We start from the raw sequence: 15,082 nt of genomic DNA on the forward strand, positions 1-15,082 counted from the left end.
TATTGCAGTGTACTCTGTGCTTGTGCTTCTCTAAACTACAAATGTATGACGTCATGATTGAGCATGACGTCAAGTCACTGCTAACTTGAGCTGTTACAGTAATATTAGTGAGTGGGAGAGTGTCATAAAACTTGAATCTTTTTTTCAATCTGCATATAAAGATGCAGAAATCTAGTTTAAAATAAATATGTTTTAATATATATATTTTTTAAATATAACATTATCCGAATAATTTAGATAACTTTGTCTTGTTACTTTTGTCTAAAAGTACCCGAGAACCCGGAGCGGACACCGGGTTCGCTTTTAATTCCCGGGTTAACTCGGGGTCCGCTTCGGGTTCGCTTTCAGAAATTTTGGGACTGCTCCGGGTGCGCTTTGGGTGCGCACCAGGTTTGCTTCGCGTTCGCTCGGGGTCAGCTCTGGGTCCGCTAGAGCGAACTCGGCGTTCGCTTCCTGGGACCGCTTTACGCACTGATGCGTGAACCGGACCCCGCTTTAATCTCACCACCAGTAAGCCCAGCACCTTGTATATTCCAATTCAGTCATGGTATCATGGATCGATCATTGTTGTTTATGCGACGATGCGGACATGTACACTGTACATGTAAACAGTGATTAATGGAGAACATTGATAATTTTTCTAAAATTCAACTGTACATTCGACGTAGATTTACATGTACATGAATAATTGATTTTCTTGATTTCTCGATCCCGAGAAATTCAAACTAATTTAAGAGCGGGTTATAAGGCATTTATTTTCCTTAAGTTATAACGAGAGAACAAAAAAGAAGAGGAAGAAAAGAGTGTTGATTTGATTTTCAGTGTATCGATTGGTGTTCAAGTGAAACTGACGAAAAAAATCTAAACTAAATACCTTTTAAATTCATGCTTTATATAGTTTAAAAATACATTTGTTATTCCTTACGTTTTGCTAAATCGTAGTTTAAATGTTTGTTTAACACGTGAATTATGATATCGCATCTATAAATTACATGTAACCTTTTGTACATCTGATATATTTAGATTTCATTTAAAGTCGTTACGCATTAAAAGTTCCTAATAAATATTTACCGGACAATTTCAAAAAAAAAAAAATTACACTGTATATTAGATCTTTTTCACGGTCAGAATTTTGGAGCAAGTATGATTTTTATCAGAATAAAGAAAAATACAAATAATTATTGTTCTCCCGACCCGATGAGAATATATTTATTTAATATGTGCCCCCTATTTCACACACACATTGTCTTTAAAAAATTCTAATTATTTAATTATTTTATTTATGATTTCTCAATTTACGTGTTACATTAAATTATTCAAAATTTACATCAAATTATTGATCTACTTAATCTTTTTGATCTTCTTGGGCATGAAGAAAAAAATGCGTGTATATAAAAATTTTCCTTCTGGATGCACAGATTGAAGTTATTTTGCCCTAATGGTATAAACAAATTGAATGACTTCACCAGAATGAGCGTGATTTAGACCAAATTCCTGATGATACTTGACAAGATTATTCTTTCAATTTAGTGTAACTCTACAGTTAGTTTGCCTTACCAACTTTCGAACAACCCATATATTTATTTATTGCTTACGCCTTTATTAATTATTTTTTCCCAATAATTAGTCCTAAAACATTTCAAAATTTATAGATCGTAATTCATATGTTAAAATATCCCTTCTATATAAAATTTCTCTGATTATTCTTTGTCAAGTATAGTTACGCCATTTTGAAAGAATGTTCAACAATGTACGATTTACTAAATGTGATTAATTAGCGTAATTAATTGTTCAATTATGTAAATCGCACTTCACCTGAGTATATCCCGACAAACCAGACGTGTTTCATAGCGGTCCGGATTTCTTTCTTTAATAGTGTTTTTTTTTATTTATTTTTTTTTTATAAATTTCCAATTCAACATGTAATTATGTAAATATATAGTGTTAAGTAGTAGTGCTAGTTGTTTTTGGTTTTTCTTTTTCCTTTGTTCTTATGACTTTTTAACTTTGTCCTGAAGAAGGGACAGAGCATCCCGAAAACTGTTGGTCATTTTAGTGCTTTATATACATCTTCCTGTACATGTTTCTTCATTGGAAAAAAAATAGCTGCAGCAGGCTTATAGAAAACAATTTGAGTACAGTATTGGGAGGACGACTCATAAAAATTTAAGTAAAAGTCATCAGGCTTTATTATTAAAATCAAGTGTAATGATGAGAGATTACAGTTATGATCTCTCTCTCTCTCTCTCTCTCTCTCTCTCTCTCTCTCTCTCTCTCTCTCTCTCTCTCTCTCTCTCTCTCGTCTTGATGTTTTCTATATCTATTTATATTTAAATATTGGGCACGTTAAAATTCCTGAACTGTTTGTATCTTGTGATGATGAAATTTTACAATAATTGTCAAAGACCAACTATATTTTTTCTCCTCTTTTTGTCAGAAAAAAATGTTGTTATATCAATTTATTTCCATTTTTATGCATTGACTGATGTATTTACCCAATTTATTTACCAAATGGACTTTAAAAAACTAAAGAAAATAAAAAAGTAAATATTAATGTACAATGTATAATTCTGCGTGGAAAATTAAAACATATAATTAATTAATTGCTTTAATAAAAAAGAAAATAAAAATATAAATATAAAATACAACCAGGATAATTAAAATAAATAAATATTAGATAATATTTTAATTATCATATTAGATTTACACAGCACATTCACAAGTTTTGCTTGTTTGAACAGTGTTTGGATTTATATCGAAGTAAATCAACACGTTCGATCTTATATCCAAATCGACAGATCAATATGCTATTTTGATTGGTTGATGCACTGATTGGTTAATCGCTAATCCTGATTGACAGCTCTGTAAAGAAATACCGAACGCGCGTTCGCTCTCTGGGACCGCTACTGAATTTGGGGTTCGCTCTCTGGGTCTGCTTCGTGTTCGCTTGGGGTCCGCTCCGGGTTCGCTCTTGGTAAACCCTAGCGGACCCAGAGCAAACCCAGAGCGGACCCAGAGAGCTAACCCGAGGTCCGCTCCGGGTTCGCTTTCTGTTAGGTTGTGTCCGGTCTGTGCTGTACATCATAGAAGCCGAGTAGTATTGATTACATCGTTTTCATGGGGCGTGGAAATCAATAAATCAAGGGCGCGTAGCGCCCGAGATTTCCACGCTTCATGAAAACAATATAACCAATAGTACGAGGCATCTATGATTTAAGCAACTTGTCGCATGTCTGATGACGTAAATTTCATTGAGAGTGTCAAAATTCAATAGAAAAAATATTCAGCATGTCATGAACTTAAGATTCATTTCAAGCTACCTCTCAACATGTCGGACGTTCTTAGTGAATTTGACTTTGACTTTTTAACTGAGTTTGAAGATTTTGACGATCGATTTATCTTTGAGCCAGGCACTCAACAAATATGAAATCACAGAAACAAATATCAAGGAGTTTAACGATATAAAGTTTGGATATTTTACCATAACTTTCAAAATGGATTTATCTTTTGAACGACTGGGATCTTTCAACTGAGATTGCATATGTATTCATGGATTTTAATTTAGTTAAATGCTAAGAAATAGCTACACATGTTCATATGAACTTGTGAAATAAAATAAGTTTTTCTCATAACCTGATTGCTGCCTCCTGCAGTGATATATGGAGGGGCGTGGAAAGTTTACTAGTATCGCATATGTGATATGGGATATAACACCACTGAAAGATCCAAGAAAATCAACGCAGATATGCGACAATGAGTGGAAAATATCCTCAGATCTGTCGGTGAGTTGAAGTTAATGTGAAATATTTTATACTGTAGTATTATTATAACTTTTTCCAAGCACATTTCATGTTCTGAAGGATGCAACGAATTTATTTACATGACAAAAGTTATAAATAATTGTGTTATAGGGTTTTATCGAAGCAATTTATGTGAAGCACTTCAAAAAGGTAAAAATGACCGTCATTTTCTCAACGAGGTCATGTGATATCGTAACATATATGTTTATATATAGCCTAGGGGATTTTCTATATGAATTGTCCGGATTTAGGTAATGTGTATATAACTTTAAAAAATAAAAAAAAACCTTTCATTGCAGTATTACGTTTTAAACGCATTTTAAGCTATCGGAATCTTTAACAGTACTGCATGGACACTTGATGACTTTATATCAAATAAAAAAGACGTAATTTTTTCTATTGTCCATGGATTAAGACGTCATGAATTGCGTCATTTCCTCAATTTCTGAAAATTTCGTTTAAAATGGCCAAAATTTCAAGCCGTTTTTGAATATTTTTGCATACCCTGAACCTCTGATCTAAAATGTTTAACTGTAATGAAAGAACTGTCTCGAAGAATTCTAATCCATCAAGCAGTTTTTGGATCGAGGGGTAAGCTGTTATTCTAATCAATAGTTGAAGATGCTCGATTCATTCATTTTCTTCAAAATTCAAGAATATGTAGTTTCACATAGCCTGAGTATCAAAACATGGACTCTCAGAAGAACATTTTTAAAGGAAATGAAAGAACTAAGTCTCCACATTATGTTGATGTTCGAAATGGGACACAAGGGCCTGGTCAGTTTTATTGGTATAATTAATGAAAGGGCCATTTTATGGAGTGAGTAAACCTACCTCTTTATCATAGATAAACTAAAAATCATCGAGAAGAAAGATGAAAACAAAATTAGATCCTAGTTCTTTTCAATATAAACGGTTTATGCGCCTAAAATTTAGTAACAATCAGTGCTTGAAACTTACGTTTACATCACGTTTTTAAAATATCATCAATTCTTCAGTTTTAATCATTTTTGTATCATAATGGGTATCAAAATTATTGTCCTTATACTAGGAATCTTTAATTTTTAATTTGTTATGTGCTTCCGTCAGATTCAAGTTTTGTAAAAATAATTGATTATCGAAATCTGTCACTGTATGTTGTGTATGTATAGCTTGCTGTGAGCTGACTGGGGACTTTCGGGCAAAGGTCTATTGTCTCACTAGTCGACATATTGTTCATTCTTTAATCTTACCCTTGTATAAATCTGGTCGGATATCATGTTTAATCTGACCGGCTGTTCTTCTGAAAATCGATTTTGAAATAACAATCATTGATGAAGACCAACAATATTTTGACAGATACTTACCGCTGCATTATTTAAAAAAAATACTGACATTTACCCACGAATTAATTCAAATTAATCATGATGTAATAGTCACTCTTTGATAACTAAGCATTTTTATACCGGTAATCCCCTACCCCCTAAAAAAACCCAGACTTAATTGGAAAATTTTTTCATGAGAACATGACCCTATCTATATTCCTATAAATTCTGTAACGGAAGGTTTCTTTCCACACATGAAAGAAAAATAAATACCTTCTTTTTTAAAAAGTATTGAATATTCTGTGTTCATGGATAAAAATAATTTTAATGACAAGTGTTTAAACAAACTTATTATTGGATGAGCAAATATTAAACTATTACACAGGGGCTTGCTCCCAGCGTGTAATAATTATTTTTTTTTTTAACATATAATATATGATAATGATAAAACATGTCTTATTTTTAGATCACCTGACCTGAAAACTCAAGTGAGCTTTTCTGAGCACATTTTGTCTGTAGTCCGTCTTATTGTGTGTCTGTAAACATTTTACATTTTCGACTTCTCCAGAACCACTTGATCAATTTTAACCAAACTTACCACAAAGCATCCTTGGATGAAGGGCATTAAAGTTTGTTCTAATGAAGGGCCGCTCGGCACTTTGAAGTGAAAGTTGCGGGTCCTTCGGATGAGACCTTAAAAACCGAGGCCCCGTGTCAGCGGCAGGCGTTGGCACGATAAAGATCCCTCACTGCTCAAAGGCCCTGAGTGCCGAGTAAAGGTCAAAATTTGAAGCCCTCACCGGCATACGGTGACGTCTGGATATGAGTGAACAATTCTTAATCTATCAATCAATCAAGAACAGCAAAGCCATGATTGGTAATATTTATATGAGAACATACCGAGGTAGTGTAGGTACAAGTTTGTTCATATCCTGACCCCCTGAAGTAGGTGAGAGCCACAATGAACGATCAAAGTTTTACATAGAAATATATAGAAAATTTTTTTCGAAATCTTCATATCAAGAACAACAAGGCCATGATTGTTCATACTTATATGAAAGTATGCTCGGGTAGTGAACATTCACGTTTGTTCAAATATGACCCCGGGGGTAAGGCGGGGCCTGGAGGGACGATCAAAGTTTCACATAGGAATATATAGGAATAATCTTAAAAAATCTTCTCAAAACAGCGCAGTAGTGATTGGTCATATTTATATAAGAGCATCCTCAGGTAGTGTAGATTGAATTTGCGAAGACTCAACTATGATAAAGACGGAAATGCAAAATGTGATTGTGCTGCATTTTCAACACGGCTTACATGTAATATTCACTGTAAAATAGTACATGTTTAACTACAAAACTGTTGGAAAATTAATATAGTTGGTTGTGTAGTTGTGTATAATGAATAGGTTTGTGTCGTGGTAAGTACCATTTACATGGCATGAATCGTCTATGTGTTACGTACCTCTTATCAAAATAAAATTAGAATGGGTGATTTGGAAAATTCTTTTGACATCCCTTACTCGAAATGTGCTTGGCGCTTAATTGTATTTTTGGGGATTATTGCTCGTAATTTTGCCTACAATGCCTGTAACAAAAAAAAAATCGTTTCTTCTCTACGTCGTTTTGAATTTAGAAAAGAATATTTTAAGAGCAGAATCACTTCCCAGTACGTTTTAGAACGTACATGATATAACTAATTGATTTTTCATCTGTCAGCATAAACAGAGTATGTCATATAAAGCAGGTTTATCGGGATTATGGTTAGTGTTTTTCTTTTACATTCTTTGACATTTTGTGGTTTTATCAGGTTTGATAAAATAATTTTAGACTGGAGTATTTTAAAACTCTTATTTCGGTTTTAATTATTCAATTTAAAGATTTGCGATCTTTATTTAATTAACAGAGCACCTTCGTGATTATTATACAAATTCATACACTTCTCTAGATCATGTAAATGCGTCAAGTCAAGACAAATGATGTCATATATGACAAACGAATTAATCTCTTTAAATTCGTCTGTTTTATTATCAAATGTTTGCAACTGATTAATTTTACACATTGTTATTTTTACCATAAATACATTTTAATTGATATTTTAGTAGCATTAAGGGACAATAATACACTGTTGTAATAGTTTTGATAAGTTCAAAGATGTCTACAGAGTGATTCTATCACTTTATAAATCAAAATTAAATAAAGGAGAAGACCTACTTCGGAAGTAGTTTGAATTTACATGTAGTGGCAAAATAGTGGTAAAGTAGGTCCACCAAGGAAATATCACTCTAAAGCAAAACGGCCAAGAGGGGGTAGGGTCTGGATCAGGAGAAAGTATTAATCTACTACACAAGGTTTCTCATAAAAACTATGGATTCGAAACTTAGTAATTCTACAGAAAAGCCTTAATAAACAAGTATATAAGCATGACATAAAGATAAATTCTAAAAGAAAAAAAAATTAAAAAAAATTACACACTTGATTCAAACATTAAACGAAATTAAAAAATAACTGTATGGAGCTCTTTCTTACTTGAAGCTGAGGTTTCCCATACACTGTATCTATTTATATTCTCAAAACCAATTGTTGCTGAAAGGAAAGATGTTATCAAATTTATACCAAGGAAATTTTTTCATAGAAAATATGCTATTTTCTGTCCTTTGCTCTCAATTCTGTGTTAAATACTCGCGATCTCACGCACCAATTAAAACAAGATCTCTATGAGTCGCACCGCTCACAAAAGAAATATATCTTTACAAAATAGAAAATGGTACATGTATGTATTTTAAAATATATAATGGAGCGAAAATATCCCGGACAGTTTTGTTTATTTGTTTTGAGAAATAGAGTTTTGTTGATATGCATTTATACATGTTTTGGGGCTCATTTTACTGTACTTTGAAACTGTCTTTCTGACATCCAGTTACTATAAAAATTTATATACAATGTAAGTACTTAAGGATTGAATTCCAAATGGACAATGTAGACTGACAATTGTTGTACAGAGAGATTAAAGCCTCTTTTGGAAATTTGTTCAAAACATGTATGAATAAACTAATCAATAAGTATTTCAAATAATTTCAATTTAATTATTAATTCAAGGGTTTGGTAACCATATTTTCTTTGATTTTCATTTTTAAACGCATTCTTGGAAGGTTTTGGACAAAAGATCCAAAAATATGGATATGGATAATCCTGTTGGAAGTAATTAGACGGGCTTCTAATCTTAGAATTAATCACATTTAAGTAATGAGTCTACAAAGCAAGTGACAATTGTGTTCCTCAAAATTCCTGTGTGTGGTAGATAAATCGATTTTTATACTTATCAAACAGTCTGATAACTAAATAAATTTTGTAGCATTGCATTTCTTCTGGTTTTTTTACACCCCATCCCAAACCCTCTTCCTCAAAGCAGGGGTAATAAAATTCATTACTTTTTATCCTTGCTTCTGATGATCTTTCTTATTGCATGTTTGCATGTTCAATGAACTTCATGGTATTTTGTTATGGTTTCAAATTAGATATGCAGTTCCTACCTTCTTTTTGTGAAAACAAAGGTTTACGAACACGACTTGGTCTCTCCCTTCTCTCAATTTCCAGTTCTGTAATTTGAATGCATTCCAAATTATTTATTGAATTATCTTATGCAATACTATTTTTTTAAGAATAAAATGTTATGAATCCCGGGAACTATGCCTCTAATACCAAAGACAAAAAGGGTTTTTTTTTTGGTTTTCTTCTTTATTCTGTTAAAGCTAGTCATTTCATTTGTATACAATTTGTGTGTTTTATATTGTCTTTATTTATCTTAAATGCATTCTTCTCATACCTAACTGAGGAGTGATCAAAAGTTCGGGAACTAATTGAGTTACTTTAAAAAAAAAAATGCTATCGGGTTTCAGCGTTGAACTTTTTTTTCAAAGAAGTCGTCTCCGATTTTAATGCACATCAGCAACTGATCTGCACATGAGCAGGTAGTGTTATATAGGCGGTCACATGATATGCTCCTTAGCGTTTTGTCACTGAAGTGTGAAGATTTTTCCGACTCTTATATTTCTTACCATGAAAGTTATTTTTTTAAAGAACAAAATCAATCCATTTGTTAAAACTGAGCAAATCTCGGCAAAGTATGTGTGGATTAAAATATCATTTTCCAGAATAAGTATTGTGACCATTAAAAGTCCTCTGTCTTTGGAGTGTCGTTTATCTAATATTGATAAGGTACGAGTGACTTCCTTTTATCATATCTGATATTGTAAGTTGGCGATCTTTCATATGAAATTGCTTAACAAATGACACATCTCTTCCTCAGCTTGGATTCAGTGTGTGTTATAACGAACATCTTTGTTAAACATATCCCTTCCTTAACCTAAACAATCGATGACAAAACTTCTGGGAATTTTCTTTATAAATTCAATACAAATTATTATAAGCTTCTGCAAAAGGATTTTTAAGTTATACGTTTAACTTTACAGGCGGAAATATGACAGGGTTCACCATTTTCTTGTCACAAGTAACCTATGTTACAACGCACTTTGAAAAATTACGCACTTTGAAAAATTTTTTCAAAGTGCGTTAAAATTTGGGACCAAGCTAACGCACTTTGAAAAAAAATAATTTTTTTTCAAAGTGCGTTAATATCGACCATATTAACGCACTTTGAAAAAAAAATGTTAAGATTGATCAATATTCCTTCAAGTAATCGGTATGATAAATAACAGATCCTGGTTTGATAACTTTTCTATGGTAAAGTCACTGTAGAACCTGAGATATTGACGTTTTAAATATTAAAGGTTTTGATAAAATAAAAGGGAAAATTAAAGGGACTTGAAAAAAAGAGTGACGATTTTTTAAGTTCATTAATTCGTTTCTTCTTTTTTTTTTTAAATTCTAGTCTTTGATAAGTAGATGTAAAGGTGTATAGGTGGCACTAACAGAGGACAGCTTCAAGCAAGCTAGTTTTCATCTGTTTTAATTAACTCATTTATTATTGAAAGTTTTCAACGTCATACCAGTTAGGTAAATACATAATTATATGAATGTTTTGAGTATAGCATAGACATCGAGACTGGGCGTAGGGCCAGAGGAGGGGATGGGGGCTAAGCCTCCCACTTATTTTGGAAAGATATATATACATCGTATAAGCATTGAAAATGCAGCGTACCCTTTTTAGGTTTATTGCTCCCCTCCCATGTTTTTTACCGACACGTATTGGAAACATACAGATTTGGACTGAGGTATCTTATACCCCTCTTCTCCTCTTTTCGACGGGAGTAAAATCAATTCATTTTTGAGGTTCGGGTTAGGCTTAGTTTTTTGAAAGATAATGACTAAAATATGATTTTTTTCAAAGTGCGTTAAGTGTCTCCATGGTAAAATATACTGATGTAGACTCTTAACGCATTTTGAAAAATTTTTTCAAAGTGCGTTGAGTTGGTTCAAAATTTAACGCACTTTGAAAAATTTTTACAAAGTGCGTTGATTTTGTCCCAATTTTAACGCACTTTGAAAATTTTTTTCAAAGTGCGTAATTTTTTCAAAGTGCGTTGCCACAAACCTACATATTGACGTCAATGTCACATTGTAACGCCATAGACATGGGGCGAAACGTTTTATTACATATGATATTTTAAAAAAATTAATATATACGAGATTAATTGTTCTTGATCCTTTTGATCACCCTTTGAACAGTTATTTGGACATTAGTTTCATTAGAGGATCATTACAAATACATGTTGTTTTTTTTCATATAAAAACAGCATTCGCATAATATGAGGTAAACAACGATGCATTATTACACTATATACCTTAAGCATGTACACCGGGGAACGACAATGAATAAAAAAAAAATGACGAGAGAAAACATTGACGAGATAGTCATTCGTCAAAATCGTCATTTGTTCCTCTTCGTCAAACTTTCCTCTTTTAAAGTAATTGCCAAATAAAGGTATCTCACTTCTATTCTCAACGACCTTGTAGTGTAGTCTTGCCTTACCAAGGCAAAACTGACAAGATTATAAGAAAACTTTTCCTTATAAACAAATGTTTTCAGCCACAAACAGTGCATTCAGTAATTTAAAAAAAGAAGAGAGTTACTAACTTGCTGCTATATAGCTCGTTGTCCGACACGTGAGGCTTTAAAAAATGATTTGATAGTGAACACACAGCTGGGGTTAAAAGCCTTTAGAAATACACCATAAAATATTCTAAAAAGTGATGATCACTTCTGGCTCAAAACATTTGGATTAATTTAATTCTTCTCCTGTACAGCAAAAGGCAGTACAATTAAGGTAACACATGAAAAAAATATGGTAATGAGGTCATAATGAGGTATGACGTCATGACGGTTGCTCCACCCTGATTGATCCATATAAGGAAATAGTGGTCAAAATAACTATTTACCTATATTTGCAAGACTTTGTAATAAACAGCAATATTTTCATGTTAAAATGGAAAAGAATTAGTGATTTTCTCGTATGTAAAATAGTATGTCTTTAAAAAAATCTCTTTTTAATGTGTCGTTTGTCTGCATTCGGCTTCAGCCAAGCGCTTGCACTCAGTGACACGGAATGTTGTTTACATCTAAAAACATGGCGACATCAGCTGTGATTTGCAGTGGATTTAAATGCAATAACCACACAATCCTTAAAGAAAATAGGGATAAAATAAGAAACAAGGCAATTCTTCTCCCTTTTACGAGAATATGAGGACATTATTTCGGAAAACTGAGACGATTTGCACCAGCTCCGCAGATCCATCACTGTAATATTCCAGGCCAGCAGGTATGTATGCGCATATGTAGATACATGTATCGATCTACAATATGCACACATGCTTTTATCAACATCAAAGAAAAACTCCGAGTATGTGCATGTTTATTTAGATGTATTTTTTATCAAAGTCAGTGAAATATTGTAATGCTTTGCCTTGTGTGTAACCCCCCCCCCCTACTAAGTTGCACACTTTTTAGAATTATTAAAATTTTACTGCACTAAATATACACTGAGTTCTTGTCAAATAGCTCATTTTATTGACACAATATGTGTAGTAATGGTGGTCATCAATAACACAAATTAAATGAGATGTTTTCATTGTTTCAGTCAATGATTCACTAGTGACTAGTCCTAAACAAGCAATGATGTCTTTTGACATACAAACATGCAACACAATTTTAAAAAATTATCAGTATCATTATGTTGAAAACATAGCACCTCAACTTCAGATCTTTGATTGTAATTTTCTAGAATTTCTAAATTAATTTAAAAAAAAATCATTTTTTGTTAGAATACATGTACATTATAAGTATTTATATAATACTTTTTTCATTGTAGCCGTCCAAATAGCGTTTCATGCTTAAAGAATGAATAAATAAAATAAGCATCATTTCTTCACAGGGTATGTATACTTCTAAAGCATTTCACATTTTTAAAGTATGCATGTTCTATATAATCTTTTTCCTTTTGGTAAAGGTGAAACTCAGAATTTTTTTTAGAAAATATTCTATCAATAACTGTTGTAAATGTCAGGTTTGCTTTTTTTATTTATTCATTCTTTAAGCCTGAAACTCTATTTGGACAACCAAAGATCTGAAGTTGAGGTTCTATGTTTCCAAGTCAATTTTTTTTCATTTTCATGCCAATAAAGGACTGATAAATATTTATTTCCGATCAATAAGATGAAGGACAGATCATTTATTTATTTTCCTCTTTATTGAAAAGTCTAACAAAATTTAAAAACTCTAATTCGTGGGAGGAGAGATCACTGATCTGCAAGTATTTATTTCTAAAATCTGCCAGCCCCTCCCCCTCATGATCTCGTATGCAGAAAGAAAAGAAAAAAATATTAACACAAGTGTGTGTACCATAGGCGTCGGAAGCAAAATGAAAGGGGGGCTATTTGAAATGGGGGGTGGGTGGGCTAAACCAACAGAAATAGGTAAATTCCAATGCCTACATTATGTATATAATTTGCAATTAAGAAAGGAGGCTCCCCCCGGTTCCGATGCCTATGCGAACAGTAGTGAGAGAGGCGTACAGATATCTAATTAATTTATTACATGTATTAATGGAGGAGGCTATATTTTAATTAACCATTTATGTTCTACATGAATATAGCGGCTATATTCAAATCTATGTGTGTGTAATACTACATGTCATGTATACACCTCTGAGGAAATGCGGGAGGTTTGAAAGATGTCTTTTAGGATACAGTAAATGTGTACAATGTATCGAGAAAGAATACACAATATAGAAAGAAATGTCACGGATTACGCATACCGATTTAGTAAAAAAAAAAAAAAGAGTCCAGCCCTGTCCGCATGTGTATGTATTTAAAATTTACGAGGTAAACAACTATAGCGTTTCTCTATATTATCTACTGTTACTCTAGTGATGGCGGAACAGAGAAAACACTATGGTAAAATTATCCGCTATTTATTAGTGCCCGCAGTTATTACATACAATATACAATAATGACGGAGCTAACAGAGACGCGTCCGTTCTCTGCAGCATGTAACAGAAAAGAGAGCGAGGATAATTATACGTCATGACAGGTGCGGTGACGTATACCATGTGATCGAAGGTAGCAAGGCAGTTCGTGCCCAGTACCACCACATTCCTCCCCATTTTGAAAAAGGGCATCCCCGCCTGTTATACTAGGACAAACTATAATATACATAAAAATACACAATCAAATCTTAGCGGGGCCTAACATATTTAAAATTAATTATACATAATCACAAACATTCACATAGATAAACATGCAAGCATATAATCATACAATGTTAATATTAGTTAAGCATTGATGTCCATAATAAGAATTATAAAATAAATACAAATTAACAGTTAATAGCACAGTTCACAGAATCTCACGTGCGTTCCTGGGCACATCTGGTCCGAGTCGTCTCGGGTTCACCACTGGGTCCTTCGTCCTCGTCAGGTTGTTCCTCGGCGACTTCTTCGGTCGGCATCTCCAGATCCGGACATCCAGGTCCAGGAAAGACATGATGTCTAGCGTGACATCACGTCCACGACTCCGAACGCTCAATCCTGGAACTGGCTCACCAATGGATCCTCCTTGGAACATCAATGGTCAGTAAAAAAATTAGGAACGTCAAGGATCGATCATAAAATCAGGGAAATATCCCTGAATAATTTAAGGATCTGCTTCCCTAGTAGTAAAAGTTATATATATACAATCCAGCTAAAAGTAGCTGCACATGACCCCGCATATATAACTAACTAGTTGCGACTGACACCGGCGGGACAGCATTCGGGGCAGATGTATTGAGGCACTGTCTTAGCATAATCCACACTGATCCCCACACACCCAGGATGAAACAAATCCCGACAGCTGTCGCACTGCACCATTAACCCCCTAGGATTTAACTGTAAACAGACACAATATTGCCGGGTCTTAGTCCCCTTAGTGGCTTTAGGTCGTTTAGGTGATTGGGGTTTCTCTGATTGTTCTGCCCTTTCCCGTACCCGTTTCCAGGTTCCAATATTAGATCTACTGTTCCCGCTGGTTTAGGGCTGACTATAGTTTTATTCCCACTTTCAGGATCCGCTGGACTTAATCCTGAGTCTGCAGTCCCCAGCGGCCTAACCACGTCGCGCACAAGAGAACCATCCCCATCTCGGTCTACTGACTTTCCGGGCAACTTATTCTGATAGTTAACTAACCACTTAGGAAGTTGCCTGGTCTCGCACTTCTTTAGCTTGTCATGGTGCATGACCTTGACCTCTCGCCTAGATTTGACTACAAATATTGTGACCGACTTGGCTTCAATTATGACCCAAGGACCCTTCCAAACTGATTCTACCTTTTTTCCCGCATTGCGGCGCCTGTATACCAAATCTCCTACCTTGAACTTGCTGGTAAAATTCTTAATGTCTCGCGACCTTTTCATTGCCTTCTGTGCGACTTTAAATTTCTTCCTGGCAATGTCGTGTGCGCTCTGAACATTTTCTTCCAGATCTCG

At 33.8% G+C, this 15,082-nt stretch overlaps 1 protein-coding gene across 1 annotated transcript in view; it reads right to left on the reverse strand.

Moving 5' to 3' along the window:
• The window catches only part of LOC134246315 (uncharacterized), a gene marked incomplete at its 3' end in the record, with an annotated part of 59,674 nt that overhangs the window by 31,762 nt on the left and 12,830 nt on the right, over window positions 1-15,082 (reverse strand). Inside the window, exons 2-3 of the mRNA XM_062728637.1 lie at window positions 8,637-8,702; window positions 7,633-7,689 (exon numbers count right to left, since the gene is read on the reverse strand). The remainder of the gene's footprint in view (window positions 1-7,632; window positions 7,690-8,636; window positions 8,703-15,082) is intronic.

This window comes from Saccostrea cucullata, unplaced genomic scaffold (genome assembly GCF_032062105.1).
Source record: "Saccostrea cucullata isolate Sc308-1 unplaced genomic scaffold, CSIRO_AGI_Scuc_v1 ctg7597, whole genome shotgun sequence".
In the NCBI taxonomy this organism is placed as follows: Eukaryota; Metazoa; Mollusca; class Bivalvia; order Ostreida; family Ostreidae; genus Saccostrea; species Saccostrea cuccullata.